The following is a 13,055-nucleotide window of genomic DNA, read 5'->3' on the forward strand; positions in this document are numbered from 1 at the left end:
AACTAACAATTAAGAACAACATTAATCTACTACAACCCCACAAAATACATAAAAACCCTTGCTTAAACCCTAATCTCCCCCTCCCGCTCCCCCTCCCCCTCTCCCTCTTGCTTGAAAAACAAAAGCATTTTCCATTCCATTCTCCTAACTCACAAAAGCCCAAGAGATCTTTGCTTAAGATAGAAACCTTTTGAGTGCTTTTTGAAGAAAACCCAAGGAGGCTGCCCTTGGCCCTGGTGAAGAAGATGACAGATATGGACACAAGCAGCAAAGGGCAGTGGGACAAATCCCTTCTCACGTGTCCCTGTTTCCCTCCACACAAACACCCCTACCTTCTCCTTTTGTAATGAGAAAGCATCATCCAGCATCCGTCGCCATCATTTTTTAAAAAGGATAAATGAGAAATGGGCACATTGACTTGGCTATTTAAGCCATTAAATTTATGAGCCGAGGGACCACTAATCATGTATCTTTCTTCATTTCCAATGATCAATTTAGTACTATTAAATTGACCTCAACCTTTGGATCTAGTGGTGAGCTCTCTCTCCTCCAAAGTGAGCCAAAAGATTTGATCTTTCTCGTTTGCGTGAGGGTGTGAATGCAGAGTTAGGGTTTGGATAGTTTAGGTAATTTGCTTTGTGGGAGTTTTGTATAAATCTATCTCGAAATATTTAGACTCCATTTGAAACTGAAAAAATATTAAGAAAAAAAAATATCAAAAATATTTCATGCAAATGCACTCTTTGATCCAAATTTATGAGCATAGGAGGAGGGCTAATTCTTTTCCGAGTTTTAATAATGTGTCCCACTCTATAAAGTCAAAAGCTTCTAAAAGGTCAGCTTTAAGAGTCGGCGAGCCTGGTATTGAGGTGATAGTTATGGAGAAGTTCATTAGCAGAAAGGTTTGGAGCAAATTTCTTTTAGGGTCAATTTGGATAAGGAATTTTGGTCGGAAAAAAAAAAGAAAAATGAGAAGAAAATTTATTTATTTTTATTGTATTTCTCTCTTCGTATCAAATAATATTAAAAATGAAAGTTTATTCTTATGATTAAAAATTAAGGAATGTTAAACCAAAATGGTGTATAAAACCAAAATTTTGTTCATTAATTTGGTATATTTCTTGTTTTCTTTTTCAATTTCCTTGATAACCAAATATGAGAAATTATATTCTCATATTTTTCAAGTTCCAAATGGGGCATCAAAAAATTTTCTTATCCTAAAAAAAACTTACGTGGGCAACCTCTAAAATTGATCAATGGATTCAAATGGCTAATCATATGTTTGAAGAGGTTTTGGATTTGGAGTTGTATTTGATTTGGGTAAGATGTAATACAAAATTTTATTAAAATTTGTTCAAATCTATTCAAATCTAAATCTAAAACCTGAAATCTATGCTCAACATAAATTACCTTAATATTTATGTGGAAGTGCAATGCTTCTATTTTTCAAAAAATTTGGCCTATATATAAAATTAGTGGTACATAAAATTAGCATTCTATTTTTTAGGAACAAGGTTTATTTTGATTATCTATTATAATAATAAATAATAAATAATAAATCTAATTTTTCAAATTCTACATATGCTTCCTTGAAAGTTGACTCTAGAAATTCTATGTTCAAACTATAATATATTTTATTTAGTCAATAAAATTTTGTAAGAAAATGCCCCAAAAGTTTCAAAATTTATTCTATACTCAAATTTTGTTTATATAGATTAATATCTACCAAAGTTTTGCTTAGAAAAATTTAAGGAACAAGGGGACTTCTTATAACTTGAAATGGAAAAGCTTTTAATATAAAATAGATAAAGGTGTTTTCCCTTTCCATATAAACATATTCAATGATGCAATAATTCAATTTTTATGTTACTGTGAGGGCAGTAAAAGGAGTAAGAGTAGACCTAAAATAACTTGAAAAAAGATAGAGAATAAGAATTTAATAGTCTTGAATCTATCAAAATAAATAGTCCATGATTGCATAAATTGGCAAAAAAAAGATTCATATAATCGACCCCACTTAATGGAACTTAAGGCTTGACTTTGTTGTTATAGAAAATGTTTTTCTTATAATAATAGACTATATGAACCTTGTCTTGGAAAAAAAAAAAATTTCCTTGAATTTTGTGTATAGCGCAGTAAAAAGGTAAAAAATTGAAAATACTACTTATTGTTATTATTGTTGTTGTTGTCATCATCGTTGAAGTAGCTAAATTTATATAGCTTTTTTTAAACATAGAATATGTTTCTCTATTCACATGGAATAAGGTCAGAATAAAATAATCTTAAGAATATTATAGCATACATAAGAAAGTACAGTATCATTTGGTAGTTAATTTTTAACGTGCAAAAGTTTATATTATTCTAAATGAGAAATAGATGAAGAGTGACTATTTTCAATTCTTATAGTATAATAATTTATTTATATCATTTTTATGTTAGTTAATAATAACATTATTTTTAATTATTATATTACACAATAATTATTTTTTCCGCCTTGTTTCTTGCAAACTAAAAAAATTTAATATAAAACAAGCACTCTTCATGCCTCTTATCGTCAATTAGAAAGTACTTGTCTGAAAAAATTACAATAGAGAAAAATTGTACCTGAGATAGAATTCTCGAGGTTTGTTTGGCTAGCAATGTCTTGTTGCAAATTTCAATTTGTCAAAAATTCAAACCGTTTTTTTATATTCAAAAGATGACTTAAATTTGGAATTGTGTAGATTCTGACAAAATGTAATATAAAATTATATTAAATTTTATTCAAATCCCAATCTAAGGCTAAATTCGTACTCCCAAATACAACTCAACATAAATTATTCCTACTAACCAAATGAAACGTCTCCACATGCTTGGAATCGTTCTGCCAGGAACTATAACTTTCATATTGTAAGTTTTAGATTTAAATGTTGGTAAAGACAAAAAAAAAAAAAAGTGTGGAATAGAAATGGGAATCTACCCATTGTGTAACTCTTTGATGAATAAAAAAAGAAAAAAAAAAGTGACTTTAAACTCTTTGCAGAAAGAAATGGCATGATTTGGGGGAGGCATTCGAGAAGATTCGCTTATCTTAGCAAGGGATGAGAATTTTTGCTTCCTATCGTGAAGTTTGAAAAAGAATATATTTTTAAGAATAGATTACGGTGCGATTCTCATTTTGATGCCAATTATGAGAATGTCCAAATATTTTTCTTGATTCTTAACTTAATAAACACATAAGATTTTGTATAAAATTCCTTGAAAGTGCATAAATTTATAGGACTAAAAAATAATACATATATTTTTTAAAAAAATATAAACATCATTTGCCAATATCAAGTTTTTGGGGATATCATCCCTAAAGAATAAAGCATAGAATTGGAATTTGCCCTAAGAAAGCATTAGCACAAAAAATGAAAATACAAGGAAAATGGTACCCTTTGCCTAGTAAGAAAATTGAAGGGGAGGGAGGACTATTGATAAAGATTTGATAAGAAAATGTGAAGACACCTTATTGCATGTGATGTGAACTACTTTTTAAAAGTCTTGGTCCCATGGCCCAAAGAAGAGATTGAGTTGATATTAATTAGTTAAACGCCTAATTCTAACAACAAACTATTACACGTTTGATTAAACTCATACATTCAAACTACCATGACTAAGACTTGCTTTCAGACAAATTTGATGCACCATGACTAAGACTTACTTTCAGACAAATTTAATGCATTCATTTACTGGACATATCACTTTTTTTTTTGGTCGACTAAAAACTCATATTGAGTTTGAATGAAAAAATGGAAGACAATTCATTTCCTGTCCCATACCCACTCCTAAAGTCTCACAATTTTAGCATGAAAGTGTTAAGTTTTAATTGATCGAATATTTCTAAAGAGATTGCATTGAACACATCACTACTACTGTTTTAATATAAGACAAACACTCTTCTATCCCCAAAAAGAGTTTACTTTAGGGTGAACATGCCTCTATTATCAGTTAGAAAATACTTCTAAGAAAAAATTACAACAGAAGAAAAATTATAGTGGAGATAGAATTCTCAAGGCTTGCTTGAGTTGCAAAATTTTGCTAAAAATTTCAATTTGTCAAAAATTCAAATCCTTTTCTTATATTTCAGAGATGACCTAAATTTGAGGTTGTATAGATTCGGACAAAATGTAATATAAAATTATATTAAATTTTATCTAAATCCATCTAAATCCCAATTAAAGGTCTGATTTCATTTTCCCAAATGCGACTTTTGTCTTTTTCTCAACATAAATAATCCTTGCTAATCAAATGCAGCTCCCCCACATGCTAGGAATTGTCCTGCCAAGAATTATAACTTTTATATTGAGAGTTTCAGATTTAAAGTTGGTAAAGATAAAAATAAAAAAGTTTGGAATAGAAATGTATATATGCCCATTTTATAACTCTCCACTAATTTTTTTATTTATTTAAAAAACATGACTTTATACTCTTCTCAAAAGTAAGTATTCATTTCATGGCATGATTTGGAGGGGGGCATTTGAGAAGATTTGCTTATCTTACCAAGGGATGAGAATTTTCGCCTCCAATCGTGAAGTTTGGAAGAGAACATATGATATATCTTTGATAATAGAGTACAACCAGTTCTCATTCTAATGCCAATTTATGAGAATCTCTATATATTTTTCTAGATTCTCAACTTAACGAACACGTAAGATTTTGTAGAAAATTTTTTGAAAGTTTATAAGTTTTTGGGAGAAGAAATATTTTTTTCCAAAAATATAAATATCATCCGCTAATATCAAGTAATTTGGGGATGTCACCCCTAAAGAATAAAGTATAGAATTGAAATTAGCCCTAAGAAAGAGACCTAAGAAAGAGAAGGAATAGTGCATTAGCACAAAAAAATAAAAGTACAAAGAAAAGGGTCCCCTTTGCCTAACCCTAGGAGTTAAGAAAATTGAAAGGGAGGGAGTACTATTGATAAAGATTTGATAATAGAATGTGAAGACACCTTATTGCATGTGATGCGAACTCCTTTTTTTTCTAAAGTCCAAACTGTGGTCCCATGGCCCAAAGAAGAGACTTGAGTTGACATTAATTAGTTAAATCCTAATTCTAACGACAAATTATCACACATTTGATTAAACTCATGCACTAAAACTACTATGACTAAGTCTTATTTTCAGACATGTTTGGTGCGTTCATTTATTGAGCACATCACTTTTTCTTGGTCGACTGAAAACTTATACTGGGTTTGAGTTTGAACTACAAAACAAAATATAATTCATTCCTATCTCGTACCTATTCCTGCAATCTGAAAATTTAAACACAAAATTTTCAACATGAAAATGTTAAATTTTAATTACTTGGATATTTCTTAAGAGACTGAACCGAACATGTCACTAGTTTTATTTATTTATTGGGTTGTATAGTTTTGTTAGTAGAAATTATCAATTAACTAGTGATGATGTACTCAATATTTGAACACTACACCGAAGAAACTTCACACCTCGAGTTATCAAGGTAGTAAACATCAAATAAATATATAATGTACTATTAATTAATCAATTAATTAATAAATTAATCAATTTATTAATTAATTAGATTGATTAATTAAGAGTTCACGGGGTCCTTTTGGGGTGCAAATCTCATCCACAATTAGGAAATAATTAAAGGGCAAAAAAACTAGAATAAAAAATTTTGTGGCTATCCATTTATAGGCATTACGGATTTTTTTTTTAAAAAAAAAAATTGATGTAAGGATTGACACTAATTAAGGTAAGTTAAGCATGTGAAGGGTTCCATGTTTTCTTGTGGCAAGTGCAATGCACGAGTATAGAAGTAAACATTAATTTATTAAAGTAAACCATGTGCTTTAAGGCTTTAATATCTCTTGAGGTATTTGCTTTTGCATTTATTTTGTTTTAAGAAATATTTTTTCTTACTTAATTACACATAGCAATAAAATTGACGAGGCTAGGTATGGGTGTACAAAAATTACTGAAAAATAAAAAATTGGATCAAAACCGGACTGAAATCATAAGCAATTTGGTTTTTCGGTCATCGGTTTCGGTTTTGACTTCAATTTTCAGAAGAAAAAAAAAAGATTTTCGATTTTAGTTTCGATTTATATTTCTACATATAACCAAACCGAAAGAACCAAAAATCGATTTAAATAATTAAAAAAGATATATAAATTAACATAATTACTAAATATATATGGGTTGGGGACTGGGGAGTCAGGGACTAGGGTTTCATTTCTTGATTTCAGATTTGGAATATGAGATTTCAGTTCATTGCTCCTCTTGCGGATCTGCTCTCTCTTTGACACCGACTCTGCCTCACTCTCGCCGATGCAGTGACACCGACTTTGCCTCTCTCTCGCCGACTCTGCCTTATGAAAAATAAATATTAAATATTTTGAAAATCGGTTAAAAACCAAAAAAAACAAAAAAAACATAACTGGACCGTAGAATATTCAGATCCCCATGGAATGACACATTCGGTTCAATTTTGATTTCGGTTTGGGAAGTTCAAAACCGCAATTTTTGGTTTTGCCCATAACTTAACCGAACTAAACTGAGTACACCCCTAAGGCTTGATAGACTATTTAATGATTTTTTTTGGCAAAGATTTTAGCGAAGGATGCAAAATTTATGTTCCGTAAGGTAAACGTATCTTAAAGTAAAAATTTTCCTAAAATTATGAATTAAGAGGTAAAATTTGGTGTGTGGACGATTTTGAATGAGAGAAAGAAGTGAGGAATCCTCTTTTCGACTCTGACTCTCCCACTCCAGTGGTTGCTTTTCTTTCTGTTACTTCGAAAGTAGCTGCTTTAGCTTCATGAGTCGTCAAGGGACAAGATTAGATTGTACTAAATGATACTATACTATATCTGTAATGACCTGAAAAATTTTAATGATAAAATAATTAGAAAAAAAAATAATAGATGAAAAAGATAAATAAGGAATAAAGAAAGAGGGGAGAAAAAGAAATTTAAAAGGGGATAATAAGCAGGTGTTCGTCGACGAGCAAGATTTTCTCATCGACGAGCAAGTATGTCTCGTAAACGAGGATTAACCGAGAGGGTTCTGGCTGTTCTGAAACTCGTCGACGAACTCACAGCCTTGTCGATGAGTGTTCTTCAGTGGTTCGTCGACGAGTCTTATCTTCTCGTCGACGAGTCCACATGGTAAGGTCGAGTATAAGAAGGTTTGGGGTAGCTTCTTTGCGAAGGAAAATAATTTTCCTTTAGTTTTTTTCTCTCTAAACAATTCTTCTCCCTTCTCTCTAAGATTCTGGCCTGGATTCAGCCTGAATCGACGAATGGAGGTCGCCACGGTGTTCTAGGGAAGATTCTCTACACATCTAGCGGATCAATTTTCTAAACTAGATATTTCAAGAAATGCTCCTAAGTTGAGGTAAGGGTCTAGATTCTCAGTTTTGGGTTTTTATAAGTTTATTTAAGGTTTATAAGTTGATAAAATGTGGAAATAGTAGTTTATTTGGGATTAATTAATTAAACTAGGGTTTTTGAACCAGGGACCGGGTGAGCATCACAGGCATCAGTTTGGGATACCTGTCGGTGTAGTTTGAGGATTCAGGTAAGGGGGAAATTTATATATTAAATTAGGTTTTCATGAATTAAATGAAAATGGATTATGTTTTTTTACGTATATATGTTTTCATATGGGTATAAAATGTCAACCATGTAAATTATGTTTTCTGAGCTTAGGACTGTTTATTTAGTTACGTATATATGAAAATGAACTAATGAAAGTGGAAAGTATTTCAGGATAATTATGTAAGAAATGAAGGTATATTTTCAGCAAATAAATATTAAATGTGGGTTGACTTATTTTATAGGCAGTGTATGAACTTTTCTGCTAAAATGTGTGGCATGAGTAGATAGTAATTGTAACGACCCGAAGAATAATGTTATTTAAATAATAAAGAGAAAGGTAAATGGGAACAAGAACAGAAGGAGGCAGCAGACTTCGTCAACGAACGCTTTGTGTTCGTCGACAACATTGCATTTTGGATTTAATAACCTGAGATATTTTTCCAGGCTTTGTCGACGAACATAGGGGTTTCGTCGACGGGGGTTCTTCAAGACCTTGTCGACTAGAAGATACCGAGAGAAAAATTTTTGGGAAGTCTGAAATTCATCGACGAGAGTGCAGATTCGTCGGTGAACTTTTTATAGGACTCTTTGATGAGGTGACGTGGCTCGTCGACGAATCCCACAGTATAAATAGCCCTAAACTAATTTTAATGGCAAAAAATCGATGAAAATCTCTTCTCTCTCTCTCTCTCTCTCTCTTTTGGACGGTTCTCTCCTCCATCTCTCTTCGATTTTGGCCCCGTCAGTCGCCAGATCGATTTTCTGAGGCCACCACAACGCTCCTGGTGAAGTTCTCTCCAAATTTACTGGAGCAGATCGTTGGTGGAATTGAGTTGAATTTCTTCCCAAAATCAGGGTAAGGCTTTTTAGCCAAATTTTGACTTTCTGACAGTTGTAAGAAATGAAGTAGGTCAAGAAATATTGATATTATGTTCTGGTGAATGTTGTTTTCAGGGTGTTGAGTAGGAAGGCCTGCGAGTATTAGACCAGTATACCACAGGGGCTTTCCAGTAGTCAGGTAAGGGAAACATGTTATGTTAGGAAACTCTTTTATGATTTCAGCATGAATTATATATTTTATCAAATTACTATTCAGCTAATATATATATTACAGTTTCCAAGACTTGATAATATTAGTATGTAATTGTGTGGCTTGAGTTAATAACAAAAACAGTACTATATTTACAGAATTTGTGAATACTATGTTTATAGTCATTAATAGAAATATCATGATATTTGCACGATATAGAATGACGAATTTTTCAGTGAACAATGTACTCATAAATATGCATTTTCAGTAATTCTAGAATAACATGTCTATTAGTACCATAACGCCCCAATATACAGATATTCAGACAGCAATTCAGTTATATTGAAAATTGATTTTCATTCAATTTATTTAGAATTTCAGATAAATTCTATGGGGTTATGGTTATTTTAGAAATCACAGTAAAAACAGTATATTACAGATATTAGTTACCTATATATTATCAGACATTGATGGATCAGACAACAGAGCACGGTACCGTAGCTTCAGATATTCAGTCAGAGTGCGACCACTTTACTCAGATAGTAAGTGGTATGAGGTCGATTGTGCCCACGTCGGGACAGGCTCTCCATCAGATATGGATTGAGGGGGGCTGATCATACTGTCGGAGTTCAGTTGACTTACCCTGGTCGGCTAGCCAGGATAGGTCCCACCTTCAGGCCGCACAACCCTGTCATGAGGGGTTAAATCATGACATACAACCATCTAGGGAAATTTTCTCAGGTATTAAAAGTATAAGTAAAATTTTCAGAAATAGTAGTATTAATACGAAAAGTAATTTCATACAGATTGGCATGTTAAATAATATAGTTAATGGTTTTATTATACGTTATGTAATACCAGTATCTCCAGATTCAATTATTCATATTATTCCTAAGTCATATTATTTTTACTGACTATGACTCAGTGACCACACACTAGTAACAACACGTTTCGTCTTACTGAGCATTGACTCATTCCAGTGTTGAATTGTTTTTCAGGTGAACCAATTAGGCGAGCAGAGCAGGCTTGTAGGTAGAGGGGCTATTGTACTGCTCTTTTTGAGAGTGAGTATTACTTTTTGGGTGGCATGTTTTGTAAACCCTTGGTATTAGAAAGGGTAGCTTCAAGAGAAACAGTGTTGTTTGTATATCATGGAATGATTTGACACTCTGGTATTGTATTATATGTGGATTTTTTTTTTATGATTGGCCTACCGCTGTTTAGGTTATTGTTGGATATTAAATAGGGGAAAAGAATTTTATTTTATTTGCAGGCTGTTTTAGTAATGCTGTTTGAACATGTGTTATTTGTATGAGATGCAAGCTATGTAAGAAAGACACTATTAATGAAATGTTATACGGACCATGTTGCTTGTGTTTGATAATGCAACCATCAGTTGTAGACTAATTGATGACAGTTAAAAGGAGTCGTGTTAGTAGATTTTAGCGTATATCTATGTGGACTAACTGATGTACAGTTAAAAGGAGCTGTAGTACGAATGAATGAAATGAAAATGAAATGAAATAGAAATGTGAATGAAATGGATATGAAATATGAAATGTGAACGATATAAAATGTTAAAGGTTACATAAAGTGAAATGGCAAGAAATGCTAAAGTTATGAACATGAACAGATATGGATGGTTGAATAACGACAATAAAAATAATGTATTATAGTAAGTATTTATGCTAGTAGAACATGTCATGTTAGGGCGGGGCAAACTCTTCGCTTGAGAGCTTGCTGAGAAAGGCAAATGCACTAATAGTATCAGATGTAGAAGTAGACTGCATAACTAGGGCAAAAAGAAACTACTTGTATAGGCGGGTAGATTTCCTTATTCTTAGGAGCCTTCGCTAGTTAACTTTTGTATGAACTGTGTGAGTACGAGATTAATCTGACACTTGAGGGCTTATTGAGTAAGGTGAATACTATGGTATGCTTCAGTTGTAACCTTTGGGTTACTTATTGTATCAGAGTAGAGGGGTGTTACTTGTATGAGCGGGTAATCACCCTTATCATTGGGTAGTCTCGTGGGTGAATGTTTTGCATGTGTTTGATAGGGTTCAGAAAATGATTTCAAAATATATGTTATTGGTTTTGCAAATGATATTAAAATGTTGATTATAATCTCATGTGGACCATAAGCTATTTTAGTATATATTATTTCTTTCCTTTGCTGAGATGTGTTTCATCAAATTACAAATTTATCTTTTCAGGACCACTACGTAAACGAACTTAGAGAAGCTTGATGTTGATAGCATTTTGGGTTCTAGATATAGAAAATGGTATAAACATTTTGATGATATTTGGGATGTATATAAGCTATGTTTTATGTTTTATGTTTTCTGGAATTTATGGACGGTTGTGGAACATAATGGTGTTGAGAATACTGAATATTTTTGGAGATATGTGTATATATGGGAATGCAGGTGATGAATGGTTATTTATAGATAATGGATAGAAATAGTAAATTCTGGTATTATTTATATGATTGAGAATCATAGTTATGTTTTCCGCTGCGTATGTATGTAATTTATTTATGGATTATCATAATTTTATCAGGTATAACGCAATAGACTGGGTTTAAGGGTTCGAGGCGTTACAATATCGACTATTATAGTTACCTTGTCCTTTGTTTAAATTGGTATTCATAGTGTGTGGTAATTGTTAATTTAAAAGTTCAAAAATACCTTTAATTAAAATAACAATAAAACAAAATATAATTTGGTCTTTTTTTTTTGTTTAGCCACTTCTAGCTCGTGGGAAAAGATCGACTGGCTTTAGTCACATTCTCACTTTTATTTTGTCGCTATAATTTAACATGTCAATAATTACGGATGAACATAATTCGGTTTTAATTGAATTAGCCGACCAAATTCAATCGGTTCGGTACGGTTAATTTTTAATTTGGTTCAGTTCGATTTTGTAATTTGGTAAATTCGGTTATTCAGTTTTCGGTTCGGTTATGGAGAAAATAAATTTAACCAATTTAACCGAATTATAGATTAGTTAATAATTAAATATAAATTACACAATTCAGGGTTCCCACAATTCCCTAAATCCATAAAATTCCTGAATTTTTTAATTAATTAATGAGTAAATATAAATTATTAAGTTGAATTTTGAAAGCATACAAATTATACAATCATATTTGTTTTTCCAAAATTAATTATACTTTGATTTGGTTAACCGAAGTAACCGAAAATTTGGTTTGATTAGGTACGGTTCGATTAAGGAGTGTAATTTGGTCAGTTCGATTACAATGGAGAGTTAAATTGAAAAAATTCGGTTAATTGGCTGAATCGACCGATTGCACACCCATATCAATAATCTCACATTTCAAATGAATGTGATTCTAATGTTTTTTCATAGTCAACCATGGTAAATTTCATGATATATATATTTTTAATATTTTTACACGCTATTTTTATATTCAAAAAATAAATTATTATAATGATAAAAAATAAAATTAATATTATTTTGATTATATATATTGTTATAATAGTATAAATATAATTATTGATTTTTGAGATCATATTATCTCTCATCATTTTAGATAATTGAATTATTAAGCATTGACTTCTTTTTTTAAATATTTGTGGTGGTATAAATTTTTATGATATAAATTTAATTTGGTACATATTTTTCGTAATTAAATGTGATTCTTCTTCGTATTTTTTCATACATGGTCGAGAATATATTGTTCATCTTTTTTAAATGTATGTTAAGATTCTCGTGCGTCATGTATACATTCGTGAAGAGAATTTTATAGTACGAACAAAAGAAAATATTTTTACGAGACAATACATTTTTAGGAATGAGGTTCGAATAATATCATTCGATAGAAAATATTTTTAATTTTCGCAAGTGTTTTTTGTGCCCACATGACCAAACACCTCCAAGTGCATCTTATTCCTCAAACCCATCATGTATGATCCAAGTGAGCTTCACATACAAGTTATAAATACATAGCATATTTAAATAAAATAAATAAATAAATAAATAAAATGCAATATTGCAAGCTTTGGTAAGTTAGGTGTAACTCATATAAAAGATAAGATAAGGGAGGCACGACTCAGATGGTATGAACACTTGTAAAATAAGCCACATAGTATACCTGTGAGAAAGAGTGACTTAGTTACTGTGGGGGACAATAGAAGGGGTAGGGATAGACCTAAAATAACTTGGGAAGAGATAGTGAGTAAGGATTTAATATCCTTGAATTTATTAAAAGAAATGGTTCATGATCGCATAAATTGGAAGAAAATGATGCATATAGTCGACCCCACTTAGTGGGACTAAGGTTTGGTTTTCTTGTTGTTGTTGTTGCTGTTGCAATATTTCAAGCTTATAAATATATTGCATTAATAGTACAATTTTGAATTAAATACAATATTTTTTTTAAAAAAAAAGCAAACTTGATTATTTTCAATTTGT

Source organism: Malania oleifera, chromosome 11, assembly GCF_029873635.1.
Source record: "Malania oleifera isolate guangnan ecotype guangnan chromosome 11, ASM2987363v1, whole genome shotgun sequence".
In the NCBI taxonomy this organism is placed as follows: domain Eukaryota; kingdom Viridiplantae; phylum Streptophyta; class Magnoliopsida; order Santalales; family Ximeniaceae; genus Malania; species Malania oleifera.